This window comes from Misgurnus anguillicaudatus, chromosome 16 (assembly GCF_027580225.2).
Source record: "Misgurnus anguillicaudatus chromosome 16, ASM2758022v2, whole genome shotgun sequence".
NCBI lineage: Eukaryota > Metazoa > Chordata > Actinopteri > Cypriniformes > Cobitidae > Misgurnus > Misgurnus anguillicaudatus.
In genome coordinates, this window is record NC_073352.2 from 10,251,880 (window position 1) to 10,265,750 (window position 13,871).

Genomic DNA, 13,871 nt, shown 5'->3' on the forward strand with positions numbered 1-13,871 from the left:
CAAGTGTCTTTTGCTGGTTTGAACCTGACGCAATTATCATTTCCACTTTTAGCGGCACCTTGTTTAAATAACTTTTTTGCACTTATGGGTGTTCTGTTCTGAAAACAGGCGTTACGTTACGCCCAGAACACACCCATTACTCATTACAAGAATGGGAACAACCCTTTTAGACTGTGCGCTTGACGCACAAACCATCGTTAAATTAGCAAAAGTGGATTTGGCCCGTTTGGACTGTGCAGCATGCACTTTAGAAATACTCGTCCGAAATTTTTGAACGTAAAAAAATAAATACGACCTCGTGTTGTGTCAATCACGTTTCATCCGCAATAAACGCAGAAAATTGAACCTGATCTGAATATTTTTTTCACGTCCACATTTTTTGAGAGATGTTTTTTCATAAGATCCACTGTACAAGCAAATGGCAAAATCCAGAATAGTGTCTGACAAGTTGATCATCGTCTCGTCACACAAATTATGACAAAAAAGTGCGGAATTTAAAAAGTCAGAATATAAAGAAACATAGAAAATTATGTGATTGTCAGGTATGGTAACCCATACTTAAAGCTGCCGTCGGCAACTCTGGAGGATTGAGCAGTTTCCAAATGTTTACAATTTCATGTCCCTCCCCCACTACCTCTGAGCAACCTCCCTCAGAGCTCGTTCTCGTCAGCGCGTGTGCAAAAGTATTATTGTGAACGCATACTTAGCAAGAATACTTAGATTACTTACATAACACTCCGAAATACAATCAATGGTTGATAAAGCACAATTACCTGTTGAGAAGAAATGTGGCAAGCTCTGCATACAGCTTGAAATCTCGTAGATTCCTTTCAAATGCCGGTCCGATATTGATCCTAGTTTTAATACGGTCGCTTTCTATCTTTGTTTCCTTCTTTTCATTGGTTGTTTTCCTAGCTCTAGTTGTTAACCGAGAAATCGGAAGTTTGTTACTGAAAGTTCTCTCCGCCATCACGTTGTTCAAACCAAAACAACTATGAATTCAGGCGGATGCACGTGATATTGTAACGCGCGCGAGGGGGATGGGGATCTGTGGCGCGTGCAGGTATTGTGATTGACAGGCAGATTTTACACAGCCCTGCGCTGATTGGACCAAATGAACTGGGAGCGATGGGTTTTTGCAAAACAAATAACAGGCTCCAGGTGGAGCTAGAAGCGCGGGTTTTTTCTTAAACAGTCTAATTGATGTTGTTCTATCGGAGCATAGTGTTGGTTTGAGTGAATATGATAAAAAAATATGATAAAATAAGTTGCCGACCGCAGCTTTAAAATGTGACTTTTAAATTAAGTTTGTCCTGCTTAAGTTTGCTTTACGAAAGCTTGTTGCAGTTCATCCATTCATATATTCCTAACGATACAAAGACACCATCCAAGTTTTTTTCACAACAGATGAATTTATATCGGATACAGTGTTGCATGACACGGTTTCTGTGCATGACAGATTTGTAGGATATCAAAAAACGCATATGAAAATTTTGTAAAAGATCTTTAGCTGGTGATCCTTGGCAGGGTCAGGAGGTCTTTCTGTGTCTAGTTTGCATGTTCTCTCTGGGTCACCGTCGGGGTTAAATTGGAGATGCCAAATTTTCCTTCCCCAACTTTGACTTGAATGAATTTACTTGCGCATAGATTAACTGGCTCTCGCCATGAATATAAAGCTGAAGTGGTTGTAAGAAGCAGAGGTGTGGACTCGAGTCATGAATTTGATGACTTCAGACTCAACTCGACAAAATGTACAAAGACTTGCAACTCGACTTGGACTTGAACATCAATGACTTGTGACTTCACTTGGACTTGTGCCTTTTGACTCGAGATGGCTTGCTACTTCACATGAAAACCTGGGGAAAAAAATTGAAATGGCCGCGGTGCTCTCAGTTTATCTGCATCTGTGAAAAAAATGTGCACCACCTGCATGTAGAGAGCACGCGCGCTGCCTGCACGACAGCCAATCACTGTAGTCCCACATTGGTTTGGATGTTGGGACCATACCAGCAGTACAGCTCAGCAGTGGTGTAGTCTACGTCAGTGGTTCCCAAACTTTTTCAGCGTGCGGCCCCCCTTGTGTATGGTGCATTCCTTCACGCCCCCCAAAGAAAATTTGTGACAAAAAACTGTTCTAAACTCAACATTTTACTAAAACACATATTAAATTATACAAAAAAGTAGTGCTTTTGGTTAGTAGCCTTATTTTTTTATGTTTAATTACACAGAATTCATGATAAATTAATGTATTTTATAAAATGTCATAAAACTGGGGACCCCTGGCACCATCTCGCGCCCCCCAGTTTGAAAACCCCTGGTCTACGTGATATTCAGGTACACGCCTTATAGCCACTAGGAATTGTCAAGGATTTCCGTATACCAACTAAAAATAGTGTGAGGATGCGTAACAGCATGGTTTTGTGACATTTCAAACTTTCACTCATAATTTAGATGTGAAGCACTGACCATTAGAATCCTACTTGCTACTTTAGCGGGTTGAAATGCATATACATATTAGGCTATATATTTGGTGTGTTTGACTTCCTGCCGAACTGCGCGATCCGATCGGCGTATGAAATCAAATTACTATAGCGGCCCGAAAGTGACTGGGGAGCAGACTGGTGTGGCGCCACAAGAACCTACTGGCGAGTGACAGCAAAGTACCGTGAGAGCGATTCCAGTTATCACGAGGAGAAATCTGCTTTGAATCGCTCTCGCACTACTTTGACATCACCAAGAGGTCTGCTTAGTGCCAAATGAACTCGAACCTGCAGTGTAGCTGCTCACGTGATATTGTAAACAAACAGTCCATGTGGAGGAACGAGTGGAGCAGTGCACAACATAAAATCCGGAGAGTTAACAACGCACATGTGAGTAAACAACATTTAAATCATCAGTCCAGTTTATTACTTTATTTGGAGGTAAGAATCCAAATGCAATAAAATAAGCCCGTGATTACATCCTGATGGTTTTTAGCTGCGTGTTTGCTTGTGCTTCACAGTGTTAAACTTCCCTTCTCTTTGTTTATTTTATATATCTACGTTCAAGATGTATATGATCTTAAACTTCTGTTTGGTTTGGGTGTCAAATATTAGGCTACAGGAAAATCTTGTAATAATAAAAGTTAAAAGTAATAATAAGTAAAAGACTATTTTAATTTTTAGACAATGCTTGTATTATATGCAAAAATACGCTTTTTATGTCAAAGACTATTCAAATTATAGTTACTTCATGGTCATCTTAATTGTGTATTAATTATAAACTTTTACACCATTAAATTACACATGGTAATGTTATCAATAGTTGTCAGATAATAGCTATTGAAAGAGTGGATTTTGTCCTCCTTCAATGCATGTGTTAGCCACGGTTTGAAGATTAGTAAAAGTTTTTATTTTATTTTAATTAACAGTTGAGTAACTTTTGGCCACGAGTTAGATGTTGATTAACTCTAAACCAGTCTAAAAATTAGTCCAGTTTCCCCAGCTGTAAACCCATTGGCTTTTAAAGTCTTTTTTTCTTATACTAAACTGATATTGATATCACATTCAGTTTATGTGCTTATGAGTACACTTTCAGAATGCTCTCAGTTACATGAAGATCCATACGTATGCATCTGTGAGTGTAGTGGTGCATATGGGGTGTCGCGCTGGGACGAGTGAGCATAAGGGTGAGAGGGAAAACAAAAATCTAGACTACACCACAGCAGTGAAGTCACTACATTGACATGTCAGAAGGACAGAATGCCCTTTTGTTCTAGGCACTCTTCCTTCACTCTTTCAAGTAGCCTTCCGAGTCTTGGCAGTGCCTGCTTCTAGTGCTACAGTGGAACGAGTTTTCAGCCATGGTGGCATCATTCTGCGTCCCTATCGTGCACAAATGACTGACAGACTTTTGGCCAATTTGATCTTTTGCAAATGCAATGCAGTATAGGGGCCTCCCTCCAACTGTTCAAAGCACGCATTTTAATTCTGTGGTAAGAGGACTTGAAATGACTCGAAACTAAAATGGTAGGACTTTGGACTCGACTCGGGACTTGCCTCATCTTGACTCGACTTGACTCGGGACTCGAAAGCAAAGACTTGTGACTTACTTGTGACTTGCATAACAATGACTTTGTCCCACCTCTGGTAAGAAGTAAACAAACAATATGAGTTAATATATACAGTGAAAAATTTGGTAACACTTTATTTTACGGTGTCTTTGTTACACATGTTACATGTAATTATTATAGTAATAACAGTTAATTATGCATAATTACATGCAACTATTCCTAAACCAAACCCTATTCCTAACCCTACAGTAAGTACATGTTGTTGATAATTATTACTTGGTACTTAAATATATAATTACAATGTAACAGTGACGCCTTAAAATAAAGTGTAACCAAAAATTCATATTGAAAACCTTTCAGGGCACTGCAAACCACCCAGATTTTGTTCAAACTAATATTTATTTATTGATATCATACCATTTTATTCAACCCATTCTCACCCCATGGCGTCAATATTTGACGCACTTGACCATGCGTCAATATGTGACGCGGAGGGTTACCTTTCGCGTCATTTTTTGACGAACTAGGGACTTCAATACTATTATGTCCGTTGCATTCTCTTTCCTATTTTCTTACCATTTTCGCGTCGGTTTAGGGTTAGATTACGCAAAATTAAACAGTGTACGCGAAATTAAACAGTTGTCACCTGGCGTTGGGGTTAGAAACAGTTGTCACCTGGCGTTGGGGTTAGAGTTAGGTTTGGGTAGGGATGTCATTATGTAAATCTAACCCTAAACCGACGCGAAAATGGTAAGAAAATAGGAGAAGAGAATGCAACGGACGTAATAGTATTGAAGTCCCCAGTTCGTCAAAAAATGACGCGAAAGGTAACCCTCCGCGTCACATATTGACGCATGGTCAAGTGCGTCAAATATTGACGCCATGGGGTGAGAATGGGTTGTTTTATTTGATCTTTTACACTCTTGTTTAAATTATACTGAATATCTTGATTTTTAAGTTACAAATTGTTTACTTTTCTTTGCATATAGGTCCAAGCAAAGTAGCAAATCTTTCTTTAACTTCAACTTCTCAATCTATTAACGTAAGCTGGGAGTTGATTGAAGGTTATAAAGAATTCAATGTGAGCATTAAAGCAGATGGCCGGATTCAGACGTTCAATGTCACTGATCAATCAAGTTATTTTTTTGATAAACTACAAGCAGCAGTAAACTACACCATCACTGTCATCACTCTTTCTGAGAAACCTAAACTGGAAAGTGATCCTGTTGAACAATCACTGCATACTAGTAAGTAACCATGATATTGTGGACTACTGATTTATCTGTTGTGTATTGTTTAACAAATTTACATCCAAATTAACACAAACTCTGATTCCATGCGCAGAACCTGTTTCTCCTGTATGGGCAACTGCTACTGTTCTCAACCACACTGCTATAAATGTAATCTGGGGAGTTCCCGCAGAGTTGACAGGAAACTCAACAATTACGTATAAGGTGACAGCTCACTCTCACAGGAATACCCCTAATGAAAGCTGTGTAACCCAGAATAATTTCATCTTTAATAATTTAAAACCGGGAACAAACTATAGCTTTAATGTCAGTGTTATGGCTGGCAAGGAGGCGAGTGATCCAAAGACTGCTTATGGAATGACAGGTACATCTCCTGCCCCATGTTTTATTTTGTAGCTTTTACATCTGTTACTGTACACATTTGTCAACACTTCATGTTTCATGACTGCAGTGTATTTTTGTGGCTGCAGTTTGTGTTTCTGTCATGTATTTTTATGATGTTTAACAAGGACATCTCTATTTTTATTTTAGTCCCTAATAAGAAGAAAGTGACTTTTGTATTGATGTGCACCAGTGAGACATCACTTTACTGTAGCAAGAATACAACTCTGGCAGAAATAAAAGAAGAGGTGAGAGATGATCACAGCAAACTTTACAAAGCATACTATTAAAAAAAAAGAAGCTTAACCTGTTCTTCACAATGATGACATAGAAGAAACATTCATTCAAATGATTTTTTTTTAATTAATAATTTCTTTCATATCTTTATATCAATATATCAATTGAAAGTATACATTGAAAGTATATGTAAGTAAAGTATAGTCATGTTTTAGTTGAAGGCTCCTGCAACTGAACTCAAATCATTGAATTTGTTTTTTATTTCAGCTTGAAGAACAGTTTGGAAATAATTATAAAGATGCCTACTGGAAACTCAAAAAGATTGACAGAAAATGATGATGTCCAATCCCTACAACAAAAACGTGGTTTGTAAAACCAACCTGACTATACAACATGTTTTAATTGTTATCAAATTCATATTAACCTTTGACTCTTATGTAACTTTTGAATTTATTCACCCATTTCTCAGGATCACTGCCCTGCGGTCCTTATACTACTGATATAAATAACAGCAATGCAGAAGTCACAGACTATCAGTTTCAACTTCATTTAGTTGCAGTTCCTCATTTTATCATGTTTTTTTACAGAGTTCTTGTGTTGCATGGCATGAATTATTGGAGATTGATATGTATGTATATTTTCATTATTAAAATTAAGCTATAATTATGTCATATGTTTCTTTATAGTTTTCATCTTTATACTCTATTTTCATGCATTTATCTGCCAAAAAAGGAATTGTAAAGTAAAACATAGTCTGGTTAATTTAACCATACAGCCTGACAAATAATGTTTCAGGAACCTTTGTGTAGGAGTATACTGAGTTATTTTAATTTTTGCTGGGTTTTTTTTTACATTTGTAGTCTTTCTAAGATGGGTCTTGTTAGTCTTTAGCTCTCGTGTTTTATTATTTCTGTCAGTGTATATGCATTAGTGAAATTATTGATTCATGTTTGCTTGGTTTTCACATGTCAAAAGCATCATAAATAAACTTAGGCAAAACGAAATGTGCTCAACAGTTGTTGTTGTTGTTTTATGGAAGCTTAAGTCTATTTTGCATTTTTTGGGTTCAGTTAAATAGCCAACAGATTCAAGATTCAAAGCATTTATTGTCATATACCCAGTGAGGAAAGCATGTTTACGTGAGCAGTGAAATTCTTAATTTGGTGTTCACAATGAATGTGAAGACAATTGTACACACACAGACACGCATAGAAACATAATAAAAGCTATGCTGCCTCATTTTAGACTATAAAATGCAAATGTACAGAATTAACTTATGTACAATATTAACTTATTTGCAAAAACAATAGTGCAGAAAAGTGCAAATTGAGTGTGTGTGTGCGTGTGCGTGTGTATATATATATATATAAACAAGATAAATCCATTTTTTTATATTTTTGTCAAAACAGGTTTATTATTATGTTATCATGTTATTATTTTGTGTTGTGGTGCTACTAAGCTGTATTTTTTTAACTTATGAAGGTTTAAATCAAAACAAACCAACTGCAGTTGAATTTATATTAATTGGAATGCACAACCAAAAAACGTGATTTCTGACAAATTAAAAAAACGGAGTTATCTCGTTTTGCAACGAAACTCTTTTCATCTGATTTTCATGTATATCCATTTGGTGTCAAAGCTGTCAAACCCGCTGCGTATCTCTCGCCCTGTGGAAGCATCTCGCCGGTCTCGTGAAGTTTCATCGAAGCTCAGCACTGGATAGCCGAATAAACATAGCCTGGTGAGACAATGACTTTATTTCATCGAGGTAAACGTTTCACCCCTGACGCCAGACATACATCTAGGAGTGACAAAATAATGGTAGCACTGTGCAAACAAAGTATCTGTCTAGCATTACCATGGCAGTGTATTGATTCATTGTCCCTTCATAGTTTGCAAGAGACATTTAATAAATTAATAAGTCTCGTGCCTCTGGCCTAATCACAACCGTGATGATATAGAGCTTCATCTCACTCCCTTGAGCGATGTTGCATAAATATGCATTGGTGATAATAGCAGCAATAGCATTACAATGTTCAAATGAGATGAAACAATTGGACTGATTATTCTCTGACATAGATGGTCCACTAGCTCCTGTGTCACCCTCCTGAGAGTAGGAGTGTGAACATACATTTTGGGGGTGGGTGGGGTCTGTAATGATGAATACAGCTCTTCTGTGGACTCTGCGATGGTAAATGGCCTGCAGAGAGGGCAGTGGAGTCCTGATGATCTTCTCACCAGCCCTCACCACTCTCTGTAGATGCTTGCAGTCCCTTACAGTAGTGCTGCTATACCACACATTGATGCAGCTGGTCAAGACGCTCTTAACAACACAGCTGTAGAAGTTGTAAGGGATCTTAGTTGACATGCCAAACTTCCACAGCCTTCTCAGAAATACAGCCGCTGTTGTGCTTTCTTAACCAGTTGGGTGGTGTTGAGGTTCCAGTTGTCGAGGTTAAGATTGTTGTCTCCATACCATGTCACAAGACTGGACACCTTCCTCATGTAGGCCCCTTCATCACAGTGATCCATCCTATCACTACGTTGTCATCAGCGAACTTCAGAAGGATGGTCTGCGATTCCAAGGAGACGCAAGCATACGTTTGGGTAAAACGTTAATGGTTAATGTGAATAAGAAAATCTTTATAGTCCTAATCTTTATCTGACTGACTAGTAACCTTTACATTGTAAAAAGCTTTATTGAGGTGTAGTGAGTCTCAGCATGCTTCTCTGAGTCACTGAGTCTTATTGTGAGATGTGCACACAAGAAAAGAAGTGTTTGGTTCCAAATAAATAAATCCATTTTGACTTATTTCCATAAAAATGTGTTTTCTATACCAAGAAAGTGACAAGATGAAAACTTTCACATAGCACCTTTAGGTTATAAAAACATAAAAAATTCAGATCCATAATTTGATTTTCAAATATTTATTATATAAACAGATTATTTTTTCCCCGCAAAATGCAATAAATCTATTGAATCAATATATAAATGTTCATTCATCTTTGCCATGTTATATTCTGATTAACACAAAATTCACTTTTAAAGCTAAGGTCAAAAAGGTTTGTAAACAGGTTAAGTTTAATCTCTATAATTTTAGGTTTACTAGATACTGTATGTCGTTAGAGGCAGCTAAGATGTTTGCATTTAATGATCATCTCCCATATGACCTATTGTTTAATAACTTGGTCCCAGGCGAGTTCAATGACTCTAAAACCATTACAGTCCTTGTATAAATGTACACTTAAAGTATTGGATAAGAAATCTGCATTTTCCATCATTGTTCAATACTTAAAAAATATGATTTGTTGAGTTTGGAAAATATGATTAAGTTTGCAAATGTTTGCTTCATGTATAAGATCATTCATGGCTTACCTGTATCTTCTCCACCTCTTAGTTAATTAGTTAGTATTACAACATCTGCCCATCATCTTACAAGAGGTGCATTAAGAGGTGACTGCATTATACCTTTGAGATGGAGTAATTTTAGTCCGTCTGCCTTTTCTGTTACAGTTTTTTTTCAATCGCTAACAAGCACTTACCCGTGCTTCAGAAACTTTTTCTAAACACTTAACACAGACTCACACCTACAAAACACAATTGGCCAAATGGATAATTTTCTTCTCAAAAACACATTTTGTTAAATATATACTAACACTTCGTTTCAAAATAGAACACATCTTTCTCTGCACACAATAACTTTACCAAAACACTGGAAATCATCAGCCTCCTTCCAGAATGTCTCCCTATCAAACTAATAATTTAAATCAGGTGTGTTATTAGGGAGACATCTAAAACATTCTGGAAGGGCGTCCTTGAGGACCAGGGTTGAGAAACACTGGACTACGGTATGGTAGAACAGAAAAAGTTTTACAGTATTGATCATTATTGAAGAGCTTTCCTCTTCCCCCAGAGGGTCCCTTTAGAGGGACAACAAAAATTCTAGATGCATTACTGTATGACCTTATTGGCATGTCAAGTGAGGAAAAAAATCTAAATATTGAGAAAATCGCCTTTACAGTTTTTACAGATGCTAGGACACATATACTTAGGTCACTTTTGCAAAACTCTTCACACAGTTCTCCTAACAAACTTTTAGCTTGGCAAAGCAGTTCATTTCACATTCAAAAATGCACTACAACTACCAAAACACTTTATTCAGGTCTCAAATCAACTCATTCTTCCAGAACACTAGCAAAGGTTGACAGCCGACAAACACACTTTGTCACCCACAAAACAATGACCTAAAAAACACTAACAACAAGCATAACACAATGTTTTCTCTGTTTATAATTCACTGCAATGTATGTTACTGGAATGAATCAGACATGATGCAGAATTCTTAATTTTTCAAATTTTTTCATTTTATGTAGTTTATTTTTAGTTTTTTGCACTCCAAGTAATTCCAAAATACAAGAATTTGTATACACACCATCCACTGATACAGATACAATAGTAATGCTAATCTACTCGGTCTTCTCCATTTGGCCAATTGTTTTTATAGCATTTATTTTTAAGATTTAAAATATATTTCATTAAAATATTACTGTAGAAATGTAACAAATTGCTGTGTAAAAAGCAAATTCAGTTGTGTATTACAGTTTTTTACGATTGCTTAAGCACAATTTTGAAAACAGGACCCGGTTTGTCAAAACACTACACACGATTAACACAACCCTTCACCAAAGTAGCACAACATTTCAGATAATTGGCAAAATGGAACACTTTTGTCAAAACTATACACAACTTTATAAAAACAATATTTTGTTACTATAAGATACACACACATTTCACAAGAATTAATTTTTTTTGAACCAGTTACACACTGCTGCTGCTAACCTAAAACACTTTTAGCAAGTCTAATTCTTATTGATTAGAGTACTACAAATGAAGTACAAAGACAAAGTGCAACTATAAATATAATTGATTTCTCTCCATACCCAAATCAGTCAACATGGAGAATCACAGCAAAACATGTCCCAGTTGTCATGCTACTACAGTAGTGTGCATAGCACTGTTAGCTCAGCAAACAACAGACAAATATAAAATACTGTATAGAGTACATGTTACAATTACAGTAAATAACAACAACAACAAACATAATCTAAAAAACTGACAATATTGTAAAGAAAATACTACGGTCATCCCCGCTGGAAAACCAGCATACCAGCAAATTGGGTTTTGGTGCTGACCATCAGCATTCCCATGCTGGTCCATGCTGGTTTGGTGCTGGTTTAGCTGGTGGTCATCAGCATACCAGCACCAGCATCCCATGCTGGTCATACCAGCAAGACCAGCATATAATGTGTTTTGGTGTTGGTATGGTGGTGACCACCAGCTAAACCAGCACCAAACCAGCATGGACCAGCATGGGAATGTTGCTGGTCTATGCTGTTTTTTTCAGCAGGGATACTATACATTCTCTCTTCGCCTAGCTGGATCTGGCCAGAGAATTTCATCAACATCACAAGCAATATCCTCATTAGCAAGACAACCCGGGAAGAACCGTCTTGAATGTTGAATCCATCCTTGCACAGCTACGGTGTTAACTTGGTCACAGGCGTCCTCCATGGCCTGAATGAGGGGTACCTGAGCCTGGAGATCCTAAACCTTCCACCGCCATGCTGCTAATAGCCCGGTGCCCAATGATAATTCTGCCTCTTCTTCTTGCTTTTGTGATTTTGAACGCTGTCTCATCAATACATATGAATTCATGCAGGACCTGCTGCATTTTTATAGTGTTTAAACCTGATTGGTGTGTGTACAATTTAGCAGTCATGTGTTTGTGCACCTGATGGCTGTGTTTAACAGATTGGCTCATAAGTGTGGTCATTTGACAGTCAGTGCTTTGGAATTGCAAAGAAGTGACATCCTGATAGACTTCTGTGTCTAATGTATACAAGTGTGTTTAATGTTTTGCAAATCACTGTGTGTAAGGTTTTGCAAATAGTGTGAAGCTGACAATGTGCTTACAGTTGTGCAAATCCAGCCTTGTGTTTTGCTCCTTGAGTGTTAGGTTTTGATAATTGTGGGAAAAAATTAATCATAGTGTGTAAGCAATCGTAAAAAACTGTATGTTATTGTTTTGAACATATGTTTAACAGTTTTGAAAACAGTATAAGCATGTGCAAATTGGACTGTATGAATCAAGATTTTTGGCAGTTGTTGCGTCTGAGTGAGAAAAGAATTTATGAAATTTGAGACATGTAGTCATTGAATACTTTTTGTGCATAATAATTCTGCATATACTTCTGTTGTGCTCACTGTGTGAAGAGTTTTGCAAAAGTGACCTAAGTATTGAGAAATGTGTCCTAGCGTCTGTAAAAAACTTTAAAGTTGTCCAAATTAAGTCTTTAGCAACACATTTTACTATTGATAAATAGGCGCTGTGTTTTTAGATCTAAAGAAGACCTTCGAGACAGTGGACCACTGTATCTTATTGCAGAAATTACAGCATTTCCAACTTTCAGCTGCAGCTCTGTCATGGTTTAAGTCATACCTGGAGGATAGAGAACAATGTGTGAAAGTAGGAACCGTTAAATCCAACCTGAGTCTAAATGACTTAGGAGTGCCTCAAGGGTCAGTTTAAGGACCACTGTTGTTTTCAATGTTTATAAATGATCTTCCAGATTGCTGTCAGGGTGTAAACTGCCAGTTTTATGCTGACGACACAGTTATTCATGTGTCAACAAAAACAACTGCACTGGCTGGGCAACAGTTAACACAGGCGCTACATAATATCTCAAGATGGCTTCAGCTGTCCCATCTAACTCTAAACATACAGAAAACTTTTTCAATGTGTTTTTTGATCAACCGGAGGTTCACTGACAGCATTTTTGAGGTTCATTTAGACCATGAACCCATTCAAGAGGTTCATGAAGTGAAATACTTGAGAATTATCTTGGACAAACACTTGAACACATTTGTCACATCATGCGGCTTTATTGTTTATGCATGCAATGGTTTTTTTGCATTTGTCATACTGTATTACAGCATGGTCACAAATATCAGCATCCACTCTGAAACCAGTCACTTCTCTATATAAACAGGCAGTTAAGATATTTGATAAGAAACCTATGAGATATCATACAAAAGCACAAGCTTTTTACTTTTGAAAATTTTGCAAATTTTAGTGTTTTGAAATTGACTTTTAAATGTTTGAACAATTGTGTGTCACCACTGTTCCCTTTCAGTCGGTCAATATGACGTCACTACCGACGAATTGGGAACTCGCTTAGAAGGACCAATCTGCTTCGATAACTACTAAAACGTCAATGAATTTGGCATTGAGATATTGCAGGTCCAAGCTAAGGCTTTAGAGATCTGCACGAGGGAGACCGTGACCCTTGGTCGTGCAATGTCCACCACAGTGGTCCAAGAACACGCCACCTTTGGCTGTGTCTGGCTGACACGACGGACGCAGACAAGAACAACTTCCTGAATGCTCCTGTCTCACAGACCGGCCTCTTCGGCGAGTCATTCAGCTCCGCTGCACAACTGAGGCGATCTCCTAGGTCGTGCCCCGGAGAGAGCTGCCCTGGTCCACCAACGCCGGCTCCTCAGTCTGCCTCGCGGCCACCTTCGTTCCCCCTCCTCAGATCTCATCTTGGCAGCGCAGGGGAACCGGTCGTCAGCAGCTCGCCCTGCCTGCTCAGCCGCTTCCCGTGCCAATCAGGAGTTTAAGTGGCCCCGAGACGGGCGACCCGTAGTTGGAGAGGATCACTTTTCAGGAGACGGTGATTTGTCCTTGCCCCGGAAGAGGGTCGGCTGGAAAAATCCTTGGTTACATTGTTGTTCCACTGGCTGTCCAGCCGGTACCCACATAACCACACATAAGAGTGCATTCCTCTTTCCTCTCCAGGTCTCCTAAGGATCGAGAAAGCCATGAGCGGGCACACACCAGCTTACCCTCCTCCTCCTCTATCGCCAGCGGGTGTTTTCCGGAGTCTGC

The 13,871-nt window shown here is 38.2% G+C and overlaps 1 protein-coding gene across 2 annotated transcripts in view; it reads left to right on the forward strand.

Annotated features, from left to right (window-relative positions):
* The first annotated feature begins 4,989 nt into the window (after positions 1-4,989).
* Positions 4,990-13,871, forward strand: part of LOC129422850 (uncharacterized) — a 43,614-nt gene continuing 34,732 nt past the window's right edge. Inside the window, exons 1-5 of one of the 2 annotated variants that reach the window (XR_012358097.1) lie at positions 4,990-5,298; positions 5,396-5,665; positions 5,833-5,930; positions 6,187-6,284; positions 6,389-6,874. The gene's annotated coding sequence lies outside the window, so the exon portion shown is untranslated. Of the gene's footprint in view, positions 5,299-5,395; positions 5,666-5,832; positions 5,931-6,186; positions 6,285-6,388; positions 6,875-13,871 lie in introns of those variants that run through there. The other variant, XR_012358096.1, reaches the window with a different exon arrangement.